General features: G+C 39.0%; 1 protein-coding gene and 1 long non-coding RNA gene across 4 annotated transcripts in view; one reads left to right on the forward strand and one right to left on the reverse strand.

Annotated features, from left to right (window-relative positions):
- Positions 1-2,116, forward strand: part of LOC135279928 (uncharacterized) — a 33,259-nt gene extending 31,143 nt beyond the window's left edge. Inside the window, exons 3-4 of one of the 2 annotated variants that reach the window (XR_010347098.1) lie at positions 485-616; positions 2,010-2,116. This is a non-coding gene — a long non-coding RNA (uncharacterized LOC135279928). Of the gene's footprint in view, positions 1-484 lie in introns of both variants that reach the window. The other variant, XR_010347087.1, reaches the window with a different exon arrangement.
- Positions 1-18,644, reverse strand: part of VIPR2 (vasoactive intestinal peptide receptor 2) — an 82,174-nt gene that overhangs the window by 54,129 nt on the left and 9,401 nt on the right. The gene's annotated exons all lie outside the window — the stretch shown is intronic.

Below are 18,644 nucleotides of genomic sequence, written 5' to 3' on the forward strand. Positions count from 1 at the left end.
ACTCTGTGCTGCTGGTTTGTGTTTTGGTTGTAGAATGGTGATGATTTACAGGCTGCAGACTCAGTGTCATCTACTCCTGTTCTCAATTTTTGTTGTGTTTGATTATCTCAATGTTTATTGGCAGGTGGCTTTTCTCCATTCCTGTCTATCTGCCTTGTAATGGCTGGACACTAGATAACATTATTAGTAATTTCACTCCTTTTTTCCTCAACACCCTCTTAAGGTCATTTTCTAACTCTCCCTCATCAAGGCATGATGATAACTTATCTTGGGAGTGCAGTGTTTGGTCAATATATGGATTTTAGAATAGCCAGTGGCTATGATTTTGAATGCAGTAGCCACAGCAACTTCAGTACAACTTCATTTTGAATATATTGCTCATAGAGGTCACTTACTTAGCTGAATTTGAAACTAAGAGCCTTCCAGTTATTTCTAAATTATGTGTTTCTGAAAATTAATGGCATGTTTTTCTATTCTCTTGTAGATACTCTGAAATAAGAAGGGCTTGCCATTCTGCCAAGGCTGAGTGCATTGATTATGTTAATGCAGAAGGGAAGAAAGTTGCAGATATGGCACTGCAGAAATGATGCATAAGGGAAAAATCAAATTCATGGAGGTAATACAAAGTTGAAGAAATAGTGAGTTGATCATGGAATGATCCAGTCCAATAAATGTTTACAGAATGATAAAGTATGAAAAGGTCTATAGGATGATACCCAACAGTCTGTCACTTTCAATGGAGTGTGGTGCCCCTGAACCTCTGTGTTAAAGAATAAATTATGTCTCTGTGTATTAGTGCAACTTTGAAATTTGGTAGAAGGTACATAAACAAGATGCCACACCTCTTATTTCCAAAACCAAGAATTACATATAGGGGAGGAAGCTCTGCCAAAGGGTAAAGCCCTAGCAAGCAGCAGAAGTGCTTCAAAGATACCACGTGAGAATTCAGGCCATCCCATTTTAGAAAGAGAAAAAGCAATCCAGCATGGCTGAACAGAAAGGGTAGGGAATGTTAATAGATGCAAGAACATTCAAAAGCTGAAAAGAGAACAACCAGAAAAATCATAAAACTCCATATAATACACATGAAGAAGCAGAACAGGAAGGAGATGAACTTCCAAATGGCACCAGTACAAAGAAAGTCTTTTCCACACACATCAGAAGCAGCAAGCCTGCTGGAGCATCAGTATGGCAAACAGAGGATCAAGATGCATCAACAGTTTTAAAAAGATAAGCCTTAGAAAAAAACCCAAATGGATTCATTCCACCTGTGTACACAGTGAAGGAGTGAGTATAGAGAGCTCACCATGGCAGAACCTTGATCGTAATTGATGTTTAAGGAAAATCTGTCTGTAGTCAAGATTTTTGTAGAAGTTTGTGGAATAAATAGACAGGAAGAGCAGTAACTACCAGATCTGGCAGTATTCCCAAAAGATTTTAGATGAATTTCCAAGTGAAAGAACTGAGCTGCTAACTGAGCTGCTAATAGTGTGTGATGTTTCACTTAAGTCTTTGGTGCAGAAGGCTGGCAGTGAGATCATATGATACAAACTTTTAAATGGCATTCCAGGGAATGAGTATGGATGTCATGAAGATGAATAATGAAAATTTACTGATACTCTCAATACAAAGATTAGTTAGGACATGAAATTAAACTACCAAGATGCCTTTTTCACACAATGCACAGATTATTAGACCCTTCCAGAGGATGCTGGTTGCTAAAAATTTGTACAGGATAGAAATTGAACTAATTAGTGGAAGGAAAGCTCACAGAGGGTTAAGCACAAAGGTATTACCACTGGCTTAGGAAACACTTTAAATGCAAATCACTGGATTCTAGGAAAATACTCATCAAAGACCAACAGTCCCATTTTAACACTCTTCTGTACATATTTGCTGTTTGCTGCTGTCAGAGACAACGTGTAGGATTAGTATGGAGTCCTGATGGTGTTAGCTTTTATGTTCCAATGGTTTTATGAAGCAAATTAATTTTTGCTAGCTGTTTGCAGGTAATTAATAGGAAGAGGGCAGATTCCTTCTCCAGAATCATCCTCAATAACCGGTATCTGCACAGGATTGGGATTAGAAGTTACTCCCTGGAAGATGAACAAATGAGGTCAATAATTCCTGTTTATTTAACTCTTCTTCATCTCTACCCAAAATATGAAAGAAGAAACTGAAAGATAAAGAAACAATAACAGGAAAGGGAAGGCAGTATCAAAACTCTGCCTTTAGTTTTGTTTTTTTTCCACACTAGTTTTAGTTTTAGTTTTCCCTTTTGATTTTCCTACACTTTGAGTAACTCTATACATATTAGTAAATGCCGGTTTAAAGTGCACGTTTATTTCTTGCTGACAGGCAAAATTATTAATATTTTTATGATAATATATTTGTCATCCAAAGTTTGCTTAAGCACTTTTTGTGTCCACTTAATTGTAAGGAAATGGAAAACTGAAATCATACCAACCTCGAAAGAGTTTATTAAAGGGCAGAAACAGCAACTAGAAATATGTGTTATCCAAGACTGTTGTACGCTGTGTTCCCAAACTGGCAAGCACAGAAAGATCTGTTTTATTGATATTTTATTTGGCACATAAATTTACTCTTATGCCACTTATTCCATAAATTAATCAGGTACAACATACCTCATACAGTCTATGGATCCCCTCATGCTAGAAGTTTAAAATAATATTCACAACTGGATGTGAATCTCCAAAGAATTGCAGCATGTCTGGAATGACCCACAGAATTTCTCTACTCTCCCCCAAAAATTTGTATTAGAAACATATTACTGCAGCATGGCTGGCCTGTCTCAGAGGCTGAACTGAAAGATCTTCCAGGATGGTCCTTGTTAGCTCTTGGCAGCACAAACCTGGTATTCCTGTGGTATATCATGTTTTCCTAAGCCAAACTAATACAAGGAATGTTCATTTAACACAACTCCTTACACAGGCTGAGTATTACAAAGTGATGGCACAAAAGGAGCCAGAATATACAAAAAGAGACAGTACACCTCTCTAAAGGAGAATCAGTGTTTGGTTTTCCAAAAGGCCGTGTGGAAGAAAAGGATGATGCTCTCAGATATAATGCTACAGGTGAAACCATGCTTGGGAGAAAAAGGTTTTCTGGCAGATCAAGTACAGAGCACACAGGGGAGAATGACTTTTGCAGACACTGCTGAGGCTGAAAAACCTTCTGAAGGGTGCTGTCCTCATATAAATGTCTGGTGATTTTGGACAGTCAGCATAATTCTGGAAGATCTTGTTGTTGATGCTTGTATCAATGAGAGGGAAGTAACTGATTGAAGAAACACCAGTTAGTCATTTGGGAGCACATCGTTTTCTCCAGTGCTGGGGGAGTAACTGGGTAGAAAGAATCAATTGTTTCCATGCTGCTGTGGGAACATGGGACACTTTTACACGGACTTTAATATTGCTTAAGAGTTTGAGCTGGTAGGGCTGCTGCAGCAAAGTAGATGTGGGGTGTCTTGATAAAAACTCTGTGCACACAGAAAGGATAATTTACTGCCTTGGGTCTCATGAGCCATATATGGATATAGTGACAGTATGGCTGGCTTTGACTGTCTTATGTCTAAAGACTATCCAGATCTCTCTCACAGTTAAATTTTATTTTTTTGAATCAAGAAAAATGTGTCAGACCATAAGTTTAAAAAATGTTGCCCAAAGAATGGCCAAAAGGAAAGTTTTAAATGGAAACAATCCTGAAAGCCCCAAAATCTATTGCTAATTAACAAAACAAAAATGGTTTTCAGAAAATCCTGGGCTCAGTCTTGGTACTTGCAGACTACCACAGTGAGAAGATATTGCCAGCTCCTGCTCATTTTTCTGGAAGATTCTAATTTCCAAAAGCGTCTGTCAATGTGTTGCAGGACTTTGGCTATGATTTTAGGACCCCATTCTAAAAATGTGCTGCTGGGTGAAGACTAACCACCTTTAACACCACAAGGCTGGATTGAGTCCCAATACAAATGCTCAAACTGTTTAATTATCTCCAAATATTTATACTTAAAAATGCATTTCAATTTAAAAATGTGTATTGTTTAGTAACATTTTTTTTCTGGAATTGCCCAGAAAGAGAAATATAAAGAGAATAATAATTTTCTGCAAGGTCAGTATTGCTGAGATGAATACATATTCTTGTTTATTATTTCTATTTCAAACTGCTTCATTCCTCTGTAATAACTTTCTCTGGGAGATAAATCTAATCTCCAAATCCTACCTACTAAATTGTAAACAAATCAGATAAAAAAGCTATAAGCTAGTTTCATTCACAAACAGAAAATGGAGATTTAAAAGCATATAATTCAGTATCAGGTCAAAGAAAATTAAATACATTCCTGAATGCTATCACAGGTGTTTGTTTCTAATTCCCAATTCCAGATGAAGTGAGTTAGCCCATAGTTTCTGTTTGAAGGCTTTGGTAACAATGCTTGGTTATGAGACCAGATATTGGACATTGGATGGCTTTCGTGTCTTTCTACCTGATCTGCACTCACCAGCTTTAAATTAGGTTCTGCCAGAATGGGTATTGCAAACATTTCAAATGTTCCTCAGAGACGGCTTTCCTGAACACAGTCTGTGGGCTGGGGGCTGAATTTTACTTTCCTGAGCCTGAAGGCAACATTTGGTCTTCTCTTGGAAAATGAAAAGACGCTCTTCTTAAAATTTCCTTGAGATTAAATTGCAGCATCTGCTCAAAATACTGAGGGAAGATTGAATCAATAAAGTTACTGCATTTCCAAAAATACCAGGATTGAAGAAACTACTCAATTCTGGTTTTGGTGGGGTTTTTTTGGATGTTTTAATTGTTAATTAAACAAGAACTAAAATTTCTTTCAGCACTTCCCAAAATGAGGTTTTAGTATCTCTCATGAACTCCCTTTGACTTCTATACTCCATTGTATATGCACAAGCACACATGTGAATAAACTTGGTATATAAGATACCCTTTACTTTCCTCTCCAGCCAGTAAAATATCTTCTTCCAGCTCCTGCCCCCAAATGCATAAAAAATATTAAGACCAGCTTTATTAAAATAACTGGATTAAAAAGATTGCAGAAACTTTTTGAAATGCCAACATAATTTTGATTAAGGTTATTTCAGTTTCACAGCAGTTGACCTCAAAATAATGATAAAAATTGCTTTCAAGGTTCCAATTTCTATAGTATTAGAAATAGAAATTTTAATTTTAGACCCATATTTTTATAAACATTTCTTTACAATATTTTTCCTTCACTGGACATGGAGAGAAATATCTATTTATTTATAGACAGTAATGCATATGTCAGCTGAGGTCTCAGTCTTTTAAAAGGAAAACTTCTCATGTCTTATGAACTCATATTAAGATTTAAGATAAAGGGGTTTATTTGACATACTTTGTCAACCTGAAGCCCTGTCTTAAAGGTGGTTTGCAAAAATTGTATCTGGTTTTCTAAGGCTGTGAGCCCTTTCTGATGACACTGCTGGCATATATGTACTGTCTTACCATTTGTGAAAAAAATGGGATTTGAGGAGAAGACTGTTGGGGGGGGTATTGTTTGATTTTGATGGTTTTTTTCCCTGTTAACTTAAAAAAACCTCAATAAATATCAACTCTTACTTTGTTTTGTTTAATTATTATTGTGAAAAATAAGGATGTCATCTGTTGATGCCTTTTTTCAGATGTGATGCCAAGTATTTTTCAAAAGGCCTCCTGAGTTAAGTAACAAAACATAAAGAGCCATGAACAACCAGAACTTTTTCATTAGTATGAGAAAAAATTCTTTCTGTTCTGAATGGCTTAAGTTTCACTGCCTTTGATCTCAGGATGTCACTTCTGATGTACAATATGTCACTATTGTACTAATATTTTCAGACAGACTTTACAGTCTGCTCATATTCTAACAAAAGAGATATACCTCTTAGCTGTAACCTCATTAAACCCCATGTACTATTGAGAGAGGAAATTTTATTGTAGCTTGTGTTATCTAGCAAAGAAAATCATAAAGGAAAAGCTGAGGTTTTCCAGAAGTATTTAACACATTGGATTAAAGTACTTAAAAACTTGCCACCAAAACTGGCCACAAAATTTTCCAAAGTACAAAACTTATGTTCTAAACATCTATAAGCTCCTAGAATCTTAAAATCCAAACAGGATCAACTAGGAAAAAAAAATGCTGGGCCAATGGCAGAGAACAGCATTTTAATGGATGTGTGTTTAGCTTTAAATGAGAACATTGATGAAGGGAACTCACATGGAAGAAAAATCTTGAGGGAGGAATGCATTCATCAGTGCCTAATAGGGTAAAGTTCCCAGTGACATTTTTCCCATGTTTAAAATATTTCTAACATTTCTGTATTCCATAAATTCTCTTTTTCATAGCAAGGCCAGAACTACTACTGAGCTCTTCTCTGGGGATGGATAAACTGATGGAATTCTTCCCTTTTGATTCAGCCACTTTCATAAAATTTCTGCCAACTTAGGATCTATGTTCCTGCAGTAATATGATAGTCTGGCTTTTTCGGGGTTGTACTTGAATGCAAAAAACTCCTCTTGTTATATGATACTACACATAAAATCCACTGTAAACAAAGAAAAAATGGAATTTAACAAAATATTATTGTAGAGATGGCTTTTTTAAGTGATAAAGTTTATACTGTTCTAAGAATACATCCTCAGGTCTAGCTTTATTTTAAGCATCAGCCTTAGTTATATGATCCTACATGCTGGCAGTGGCAATGACTTAAAATCTGCATAGCCTTTGCTTTCAGAGCTCAGCTGATATTTCTGTTTTCATAGGGAGGGTGAAAGACACACACAAAAAAGAATACAATTGTAAAATTACATTAAAATAAGGAAAAATAGTACAATATTACCTGTTATATCCAGTTTTCTTTATTTTACTATTTTTCTGTTTTCCATATGATTTTGAATATAAATATCCACATAGGAAATATTTTGGGTTTGTTAGAATCATTATATTGATGACCAGACATGGGTTAATTTTAATTACTTCTCTTTTTTCTCCAATGACCTGCTATACTGTTTTGAGAGGAATAAAGACCACATTGCACCTTGGAAGCTGCAATTCAACTAGGTCATCTGGTTTATGAAAAACAAAGAAAACAAAACATGTTTGAAATGCACTTCCCAAGCACTAAAACTGCAAATCCAACGATTTAAAAGTTTCAGAAGGGAAGACTAAAGGTTACCTCTAACTTTCTGTTGACCTTCTGGGTGTGTGCATTACAATTCAGACCTTCATTACATAATGGTATTTTCCCCCCAGTTATCTATCCTTCATTCAGTTCATGTACATAGAATAATTTCTTTTATTTTATTCAGTATGTGACCTTAGACATCTTACTTAATTTGTGCTATCCAAACCCTCCTTAGAACAGAGATTTGTCAATTTTCTCAATGGCTGTTCTGCTATGCTCAGTGTCAGAGTATTTGGATACTTCACAAATGGAATGGATTAATTTTCACAGCACCCAGACGAGGTATTACATTATTAGCCCTTTGTAGGGACCTAAAGATGAAGATCAAAAGGTCACTACCTAATTTTGCGTTCCAAGCCAAAATGCCTGCAGCCGAATTATTTAGGACTTCCTATGGTACTTTTCCAGCAACCTACAAGCTGCAATTTTAAGATACTTTGGTGAGAGTGTTTCAGCCTGTCCAATGAAATCAACACTGAACAGAAGCTCCCAGAAGGGCCCTTCTCTCACTGGCATCCCTCAAGGACTTCAGGCTTTACCCCCTCATGCCCACACTGCTCAGCCTGTGACCTGCTCTCCTGCCTCTGACCTGACCAGCCAGACTTTGCGGGGAGAGAGGGAAGCCAGGCTGAGCTCCAGCCTCTGTGGTGCCACTTAATCCCACGGTACCTCCCAGGGCCTGCCAGCCCCTAGGGCTGCTGCAGGAGGGGAACTTCCTTCGTGGCCTCAGCTTTTTGGAGAGACAGCATAGAGAGAACTTTGACTTCAGGCCAGGGCTGCCAACATGCCCCAGGTATGGCATCTTCTGGGGAGGGAATGCCACCTCCTGAAGGAAGCCTTCATGCCTGGATAAAGCAAAAAACCATACCAGAACCACACAGGGTCCCTCAATGAGAGCAGCTGGGCAACCTTCCATGGCTTTTTGTGAATGTGGGAGGTCTCTGGGAGATAAACCATTATTACAGTAGCCAGGACAGAGCACTTCTGATCTCCCCAGTGGGTAGAAAAAGAAGCTGTGATAACCATCTTTAAATATTAATTGAGGCCTTGTGTCTACCAGAAAAGCACTTTCCTCTGTTACCTAAACAAAACAAACAAGACACCAAATCCTATCTAAAGCCTCCCTTGCCTTGTAGTTCAGCCTTCAGCTCAGAACAAGGGCTTATTTTATCCCTTAAAACTGAATGAGTAGAAAATGACCAGGCAACCCACCCCTGATTAGGAAAATAACCAAATGAACTCCAGCACACCCTTACCTCCAGCATGCAACAGCCTCACCCCCTGGTTGTTCTACACATACAAACTCTTGATTGTTGTCATCGTTCAGCTTACATGGCTCTGGTGTCAGTGGTGGCATGAGGAAGGTCTTGGGCCTAAATGTTCCTGTGATAAATATAACAAAGTGTCCCAAGGTGATTTGTACACCTTGTTATCAGAATGTAAGCAGTGAAATAGAGAAGAAACCATTTAAATGTCATATAAAGAAATGGTCTTTCCCTCCCTGGTGTGGTGAACTCCCAGGACAGAGCCAACTGTGACAATAATTTTAGGAGGAGCTAGGGAAGAGAAGATTTTGGTTGGAGAGGTAAAACCAGCCAGGTGTTTTGACCAGAAGCAAAGGAAAGGAGAAATCCTCACCCTGTTGTCTGTATCTGCAGCTCTCTGGAGCCATCGCAGGTGTGTGCTGGAGTGCTCCCACCAGCCTGGGAAATTGCTCTGGGTGGGCAGCAGATGCAATGAGATTTGGGTCTCCTGGACCTCAACATAACACTTGTGCACATGACACCTTTTCACTTTTTGTTATATTTCTTACCTTTTGAATGGCTGAATTTTCAACCAATATGCTACTTAAATTAACTTTAGATGTCATGTCAATTTCTGAAAATGGTAAATTAACATCAGCTCATATTACTCCTCTTAATATGGCTGAAGTGTTTGTCATGCTCTTTTGTAATGTGTCCAGGATTCCTGGTTTCACTAATTATACATAATTTCTGTATTATGTGCTGAATATTTTTTCTCTGTTTCTTCTGTTTCTTTCTTATGTGCTTCATGCAGACTCTCTCTCCCTGTAGCTCCCATGCCTTTACTTTTCCGTACAATAGGTACATGGAGAGAACAGCAAAACCTTCTTAATGTTTTTAGTACCACCATGAAAAAAGAGCAATTGCAAGGAAAGCACAGTTCAAGCTGTGCAGGTGTGGACTGCAGCATACTGAGTGTTAATAAAGTCCCAGGAGACTTACCCAGTTATTAAATACTGACAAGTTTCTATTGCTGACTGATTCTTTCAGAACTTCACAACATACAAAATTTTGAAAGATTTACTTAGGAATGAAGCCAGGATAACCCTCCAAACCACAGAGGTCCCCTAATTTCATTCAGTGATTGTTTTAATGTGCAGTTGTTACATGCACATTGCCTACTCCCACTCACAGCCCTCCCAAGCCTGTCAAAGTTTAAGAGTCATTTGAATAATGCCCTTAACGACACACTTTACTTGTGATCAGCCCTGAGGTGCTCAAAACATTTCTTGTAATGCTACTTCAGCCTTATCATCATGGTGTTAGTGGGCTTTTAGCAAGCAAACTATTAATCTGCAGCATTTCTGCATTTTTTATTAAACAGTTAATAACTGCAGTTGTGTATGACAAGGAAAGTGCTGGAACCATTTCTTAGAGTGTTACAAAATAAAATCAAGTGAGTTTTGAATATTTTGTCTGTACTCCTCTTTCATTGGAAATTGGCAAGTTACAGAGACTTGGGAACAGTAAGTACCTTTTTGAGGAATAATTAAATGAAACAAAGAAACTGCAGTCTAGATGCTAAGAGCTTCACAGTTATTAATACATTTGTTCCATAAATGCTTGAATATGCTCAGCATTTTAGAGACTGCAGTGGTGAACCCAGATTAGATGGCAGCTCAAAACAGGACCCAAATAAGGCTTTTTTTAATTCAGTATGGAAAACCAACATCGCTAAATACTTCAAGAAAGCAATAATCTTCCCATTTCAAGGGTACTGCACAAAGCTCTCTCCTTGGGTTTGCTCTGCTTTGGTTTGACCTCTAGTTGATATTTCTGAGTATCAAACCATTGTCATCAAATCTGTGCAGTGTCAATGAACTCTATGAAATTGCCAAGCACACAATGTTTTTAATCAGTAAAAAATTCATGCTGAATATTTCTTTATGCTTTATGAACAGAGAATCATTAGCTTTATAAATGTATTTAAAACTTCCCAGAGAACACTGCTGTAGATAGGATTATTTAATTAATTTTGCATAATTATTTAGTGCTGTTTGAATTATATATTTTAAATGTTTTTATAAACTTAATTAATTCACATAATCTTCCCTAATATTTTTTAAATTGAAATAAAAATTGCATGGAAATTTTACATCGACATTGGTATGCTAATTCCTGTAAATTCCATATTAGTTTGAATGAGTAAAAATATTTTTAAATCTATAGTTAAGTCTACAAAAGCATGTCTGGTTTCAGGCACATTCTTATGGAGGAATCCTGCACTTCTAACTTACCACAGTCAGTCTGGTCAGTGTTCCTCTAGTAGTACACTCCCTTTGTCCTTTCCACCTCTACACTAACCCTGAATACACATGGCCTGATGGAAGCTCTTGTTTGTTTGTTTTAAGGTGATGGAATATTTGTAAGTATACATATTAAAAAAAAGTATCTGTGGTGTCATGGCACAAATGTGACTGGTTGGAAATGGTGCAGTATTTGTAGGCACAATGGAGCAGCTCCAGCTCCAGGTGCCAACCAGCAGTATTCAAGCACTTTGTCTCACTGCCTGCTCCAGTCCTGAGCCCTGGAGTGAGAGTGCAGTCAGGGATGGAAGAGGAAGAGGATGTAGGGGAGCAGAGTGTGTGCTCACAGTGTCAGTGAGAAGTGGGTTTTTCCCATGAAAGCCAGCATTGTGGCTGCTTTTTAAGGCCACATGGCAAGCCAAGACTTCAGTCTTCACCATGGGTTCAGTAGTACCAAAAAGCAGAGTTTGAGTGGTTGACTCAAGTTTTGGGTGAACTAATGAGTTTTATTAACTACTTCAAATCATTTTCAAGCACTTGCTGGAGTTCAAGAATGTGTCAAGCTGTTTCTCCATACACAACCAAAGTGTTTTGCTTTGTTGCCTTGGTGAAGGTTTACATGAAGACGTATGCTATCTGGCCCTAAAATTTTTCTCTTACAGCCTGCCTGAAATCAAAAGAAGGGGTATAGGAAGAAGGCAGGATGGCTAAAAGGGAATTAAATTGATACCCTGAAGTAATATGAGACAATTTTGTTGCAAGAATTTTTTGCACAACTTCAAGCTGTAGAAATCCTTCTCAAAAGATAAAAAACCACAACAAAATAGATCTATTGGATTGCTGACTGCTAGTGGCCATTGTCTACTGTTTCATTAGTTGCATACTATGTCTCCTCTGACATTCAGTGTAGAGTCGAAAACATTTTCAGATGCTCTGAAATATTGATGAGGAATATATCAATAATTTTCTGCAAAATCTCAGGGTTGCATTGTGACACTGTAAGAGAAGTCAGTGCAGAGGAACACCAGTGAACTGTGTAAATTCACAGCTACAAGGTGTTTCTATAGAATGGAAGAGGTCAATGTAGATTAGATATTAGGAAGAAATTCCTTACTATGAGAATGGTGAGACACAGGATATAGTTGTCCAGAGGAGCTGTGGGTGTCCCACCCCTGGAATTGTTCAAGGCCAGGTTGGATGAGGCTTTGAAGTACCTGCTCTGGTGGAAAGTGACCCTGCCCAGGGTGAGTGAACTGAAACTAGATGATGTCTAAGGTCACTTCCAACCCAAACTCTTCTCTTTTCTACAGTCATTGTGTTACAACTGTAACATGGAGTCAGGAAGAGTCCAACAACAGTCAGAAAACATCTTAGATTTTTCTGAGGGAGAATTGTGTTCATCTGTAGCTAATGTAACTTTGGATGACTTTTTCCACATGAGCTATTTATTAGCTAGAAAATATGTTTCTGAGTAACCCCAAACCACTTATAATTGCAGACTGAATTCAGAGAGAAGTTGTTAATAAAAAATATTACTTATTATTCCCTTATTGCATATTATAAAAAGTTATTAGTAACTTATTTTCTATTTATATTAAGATAATCTGACCAAAACAGTGAAAGAGAAATCATCACTTAGAATCACAAATAATGGAAGAGGTTGAATCCTTTGATACAGCAGTTAGGCTTTTATCCAAGGAACAGAGAATATGTATTTTCTTTTCTTCTTTAGAGATTGACATCCACCTCTCTCTCTTTCCAAGCATCTCCCTCTGCATTCATAGCCTGCCACTAACTGTACTGTACTTATCACAGAAATGAGGTCACTGAAACTTGCCCACACACAGGGACAACTGCCACCCTGTGAAGTAAATCTTGGTCTCAGTGACAATATTGATTTTTATACTTCTTGCAGAATAGGGTAGGAACATGGTAGGAAATGTGGGAACCCTTTAGAAACAGCAGAGGAGCCGACCTTAGAGCTCTAACCAAGGGTGATGTCCTAACTTCAGTTTACAGATCTCAGTGTCACACATATTTTCATTGCTTCACAGTAGAGGCTGAGGCCTGATATTCAGATGAAACATTTTGTTGATTGTTGAAAACATATAATTTAATTTTTTTATGTTAAAGAAGGAAAGATCATAAATTCTTGTCTTTTGTTCTTTCCCACCAATTGCTTGATTTTGTGAGATCTACCAAGAAATAATTATGTTCACTGTGGACATTTATATATTTGATGTGTTCCTCAACACAGAAGAGCAGGAGAGGCAATCATAGCATGAACTGCTTTCAGGAATAAGCAATTGCCTTCAGTTCAAGAGCTGGAAAACAGTTACAAGGAGCACAGAGATTGCAGCTTATATCATCTAAGGAAGATGGGAGGAAAGAGTGATGTATGCTGTAATTTCTGGCCTGAGTCTCCAGTGCTCTAATCCATATACTACTCACCAGAGTTCTTAATTTTTGTTCGTGAAATAGCTGCAAAAGTATTTTGTCAACCAGATTAACAGCATTACAAATTAGCAGCATTTGTATTACATTCATATTTTCACAGCTCCTGTCAGAGCAAGATCATCTTATCATGCTAATTGTACAAACAAACATTTCTGATCTCTAGAGCTAACAGGCTGAATTCAGACACAGTGTACAAATAAAATAAATGGAGAGACTTCAGAAGAAGACAGAAGGGAAAAAAATGATAAGGACACTTAGTTGAATAGACCATGTACATGCATAATTGAGGCTCTATTTATAAACTAGAGCTAAGCATGAGATACTAAGGAGGTTAGTAATCCCTGCTGGCCAGCTGCAGAGCTGTTAAAGGAAAGACAATTTGTCTTTAAGGAGACTGGTCCTGCACCCCCTGTGTGGCTGAGTGGTATTTTATAAATGTCATAGAGTTTATGCAGTTTCTTAATTCTGCTGGCCTTTCCTTCCTGAGTCACGTATGCATGGATAAAAGTCGTACCTCTTATGGCTACATACTTTTTAATCTTCTTTAACACTTGCAGCGTATTAGGGAAGTACTTTCCCACTTCATACTCTACATGGAGACAATTTGACATATCGGGAGAGAACAAATAAGTAAAAGGTTTTTATTTTACTAACAGGACTTTTCATAATTTCTGCTTTAGTAGTAATAAAAAGCCGTTATAATAAGCAGATATATTACATAGAACCATAGAATGGTTTGGGTTGGAAGGAACCTTAATAATAATCCACTTCCAACATCCCTGACAGGAACACCTTCCTCTAGACCAGGTTGCTCAGAGCTCCATCCAACCTGGCTTTGAACACCTCCAGGAATGGGGCACCCCCAGTCTCACTACCCTCACAATAAAATTTTTTTTCCAAGTATCTAATCTAATCTTTCTTTTAGTTTGCCTGCACTCCTCCTTGTTCTGTCCCCACAGGACCTTGTAAAAAGTCCTTCTCCATCTTTCTTGCAGGCTCCCCTCGGGCGTTGGAAGGCCACAATAAGGTCACCCCAAAGCTTTCTCTTCTCCAGGATGAACAATTCCAATTCTCCCAGCCTTTCCTTGTAGGAGAGGTGCTCCATCCCTCTGATCATCTTGGTGGCCTCCTTTGGACTCACTACAAGAGGTCCATGTCTTTCTTCTTCTGGGCACCCCAGAGCTGGATGCAATATTCCAGTTGGGGTCTCACCAGAGCAGAGTAGAGGGACAGAATCCCCTCCCTGCCCTGCTGCCCAAGGGGCTTTGGATGCAGCCCAGGCATGTTTGGATTCCTGGGCTGTGAGTGCCATGGCTGGGTCATGTCCAGCCCACCCAGCACCCCCAAATCCTCCTGGGCAGGGCTGCTCTCAATCTGCTCATCCCACAGCCTGTGTTGATAACAGGGGTTGTCCTGACCCAGGTGCAGCACATTGCACCTGATCTTATTAAACCTCATGAGATTCCCATGGGCCGCTTCTCGAGCTTGTCCTGGTGCCTCTGGATGGATCCCATCCCTCAGGTGTGGCAACTGCATCACTCAGATTGGTGTCATCTGGACATTTGGTGAGGGTGCAGCTGCTCCCTTCATCTGTGTCACTGATGAAGACATCAAATAACATCAAATAACATTTCCCTAGCAGAGACCCCTGAGGGACACCACTTGTGTCATCAGGATACGAGCCATTGACCACTACCCTCTGGCAGTTTATGACTACAGTAATAAATATATTTCGGTAATAAAAACTTTGCTTTAAATCAACCAGTCTCCTCCCTTCTTTCTTCATGAAGTCTAATCACTCCTTATGGTGTCAGGAGTTGCTCCATGCAATTTTCCATTTTCTCTGTGGCCCTCTGCCCAAGGCACAGACACACGGGCAGGGAACACTTCCACTCACAGGGAAGAGCAAGAGATGACTGTGGGGCTGGGGTGAGCTGTGCTGGCAGGCGTTGTGGGGCCAGTGTGTTCACAGGAAACACATCCATGTGTGCTTGACTGGATACTTCCCTGAGAGAAAATTCTGCCTTGCATTGCCATAGCTGCCTCTGTGCTGATCCTGGAAGACAGATCTCTCCCCTGTTGTAGTTCACACAAACCAGGACCTCAATACTGTGAGAAAATAGATGTTGCCAGTAGCAGCGAGTGGCAGGGAGGTTCATCTCTCATCTTCCCCTCCACCCTTCTCTCACTTGCCATGGTTTTTGAATTGTTTTCTAGGCTGGTATAAACAAGACAAATGTCTCCCCAGTATTCTTTGCTGATAAGATGTTCACACCCCATGAACTGTCTGCTGTACAGGGAAAGATCAGCTCAGAGCAGGAGTGCTTGTACTTTATGAGGCAATCTGCTGGTTGGTGAGCAGTGAACTCACAGCTAGAAAGGAGATGTGCAGGAGCTTCAATCACTCTGCATCCCATGGGAAAGGGCTGCATGGCTCATCTCCTGAGTGAGTAGTGCTCAGCTCCGGGATGCCCTCAGGAAAACCCTAAAAGACAAGCAGTAGGAGCAGAGATGAATATGGGCTTGTCCTGTTCTCATGCTTTTAACTTGGCTTCTGCAGCTGATCAGATACCAGGCCAGACAGATCTCTGGTCTGAGTAGTGCTGTCCTTGCATTTCCATGGTCCTGTCAGCTATAATCCTATATTCTTATATTAGGAGAAGCACCTCAAGTAAAAAACCTTCTATCTTCCAAACATCATCTCTCTCATTCCTCTCTCCTCCACATTCTTAAATGCACCTCTCATTCAACTTCAAGCTTTTGGGCAATCTTTTTCCATCTTTCTTTTCACACTGGCCCAGGTCCCTTGAGACTAGAATGGGAATAGCCAAAATTCTATGAGAAAGCCTTTTCTTGGGCTATTTACAGCTTTGCCAGAAGCAGAAAATACTTTGAAAATAATAATAAAAAACCAGTTCTCACAAGACTGTAACCCAATTTAGCAGATAAAACAGATTCTATTAGCTTCATAAACTATCTAGACTTTTGTCTGGTTCTCAGTCCTGAACTTTTTCAGCAGTTTATGGTTTACTGACCACCATCTGTATTTAGTATCAATGTTATGACATCAGATTTGTTTCTCTATTGGGTTGCCTGCATGGACGTAGATTTTACCTTTCTTTTTGAACACAGTGAATTTTACAGTCAGTGAAGGGAGACAGGTGCTTAACTTACATGCTTTGCATCTTCTTCTAGAGCCATAACAGAAATAACACACTGGACTTGTCCTTCTGATTTAGGCACCTACTCCATGCCTAAGGTTTAGAGTACTGAATACTCCCTTCGACTTCAAAGGAAAAAAAATCTTACCCCAAAACCGGAGATTTCACTGTGAAAAATCTTAATATTATGAGTGCACTCAAAAGTAAAACTTGCTTTTCAGGCCATAAGCAAAATTAATTGTGAAAAAAAGACAGTTTTCAAGCTTCCATATAGTGGCTTTTCAGACAGATGGCTCAGAAACTGTGCAGAAGGTGAGAAGAATGCTCATTTTCATATTTCATGCCTTGCTTGGAAACTAAAAGGGAATTGGTACTGGAGATGATCCAGTGCTTTAGTTTCTAGGTTTTCCCTATGTAATAAGAACAGATCCAGAAGGGTTATAAGATATCTACAGTCCCTGACATGCAATGTTGGTTTCAGTAAATTCAGTGGAAAATCTCACATTGACTATAGCTGCAGTCAGGTTTTTCCCAGGAAAGTTTGTTAAGAAATATATTTTTCTCTTGGGTTCTTTAAAAATTAATTTTTCAGAAATTTGAAGCAGTGATGTGATTCTAAGGAGCATCCAAACCTGTCCACCAACCAGACAATTAACCCTAATTCCCTGAATCCCATATGAAAATGAGCTTTTGGTCCTAAGTTTTGAGCAGAGGAATTGTTGCCACCACTCAGTAGTGTTGTGGTACCTTTCACAGTTACTGTGGTATGAATGACCTTAACAAAGGCTGATTTACCATACTGAGAAGTCTGCATTGTGTTCATACCCATCATTGTAGTCATACCCATCACCATTAATTGTAAATCTAGAGAGGACTAGGAAGGAGAAATGAGTTGGACTGTTAACCTTATGGGAGCAGGCTGTAGTTGTAAAACAAAATTATAGAATGAGAAACAGCAGGGAAGCTGGTGAATTTGGGAGTTTTCAGGCTGAATGACAAGATCCTTGGTGGAGTATAGTGCATTATTTCCTACATAAAACACTAAGGCTGAAAGATCATCTCCTTTTAGGCTACAACTCAAATCTTAAGCATTTGCAGCAACATTATAGCTACCAGCTATCTCAGCAAGATAAACACAAGGAGGTTATCACTGGGGTTTTTTAACAGCAGGTTTGTGGACCTGTTCTCTTTGCACATCACTTGTGTGGATAATGTTTACTTTGTGTCTTTGGCATAATATGCCATGGTTTGCTAAGTTAATTCAAAGTCCTTAAACTGTCTCTTTGCATAGATGAATATCTTGACCAAAATATAATTAGACTCTATGATGATCAAAGGAGCCTGGCAGTGAAAGAAGGAGTAAATAGGCTGGACAAGGTTAAATCTGCATTTGCAAACATCTTGCATAGCACATACAGCTAAAAGAGACTAAGCCACAGACTAGAAGGGAGAGAGATGGGCAGATTCAATGGAAATCCATTGAGAAATAATGACAAATTCCAACTGGCTTTTTCTTCCTCTCCTTCTGAGTAATTAGAGATGTGCTGGAGAAACAGACAGCTATTTCAGGACACAGGCAGGAATTTCCACAAGGTGGGTGGGATTTGGGGGCAGTGAGGGGGATAAGAGCAGTGGCAAGGAGCCACTGGCCATTTGGTGATAAGAAAGGAATGTTAGGCCAGTATGGGTGATGTCAATGTGAAAAGCTGGCACAAAAACAATGGAAAGCTTTGGTTATTTGTGAATATCAAATGCTTCAGTCAGGAGGTGACTTAATTGTGTTTGCTCTTATGCTGACCCAAGAGAAATCCTTGTCTGAATGATACAAATATCTGCTCTGCTCTGTTTACAGTACTTTCAGTCAAAAATAGCCAGGCCAGAGGGAGTCATTTAAGGAAAGCATTTTGCTTATGAAAATGCATTTTCCTCTCTGTATATAATTTGTATACACACCCACACTCTCACATGTGCAAAGCCACATCTCACAGATGAGTTTTTTCCTAAAGCTGCTCAGCAGAGAAACTACTCACAATACTTTCTCCCAGCTTTGCTTACTAGCAGTATTTGGAACAATGATCCCAGGTCAAAGTCCATTGGAGTATATGGAAAGATGCCCATTGACTTCACTGAGATTTGGGTCAGGTCCCAAGTCCTTCTCTATTTAGAAGCTGGAAAATAAGCTGCAGTTTCTCAGCTGTATATGCTGGACTAACTGGGCCTGAAACTGAGTGCACAGAAAAGCTTCACATACCCAAG

Source organism: Passer domesticus, chromosome 1 (assembly GCF_036417665.1).
Source record: "Passer domesticus isolate bPasDom1 chromosome 1, bPasDom1.hap1, whole genome shotgun sequence".
Taxonomy (NCBI): Eukaryota; Metazoa; Chordata; class Aves; order Passeriformes; family Passeridae; genus Passer; species Passer domesticus.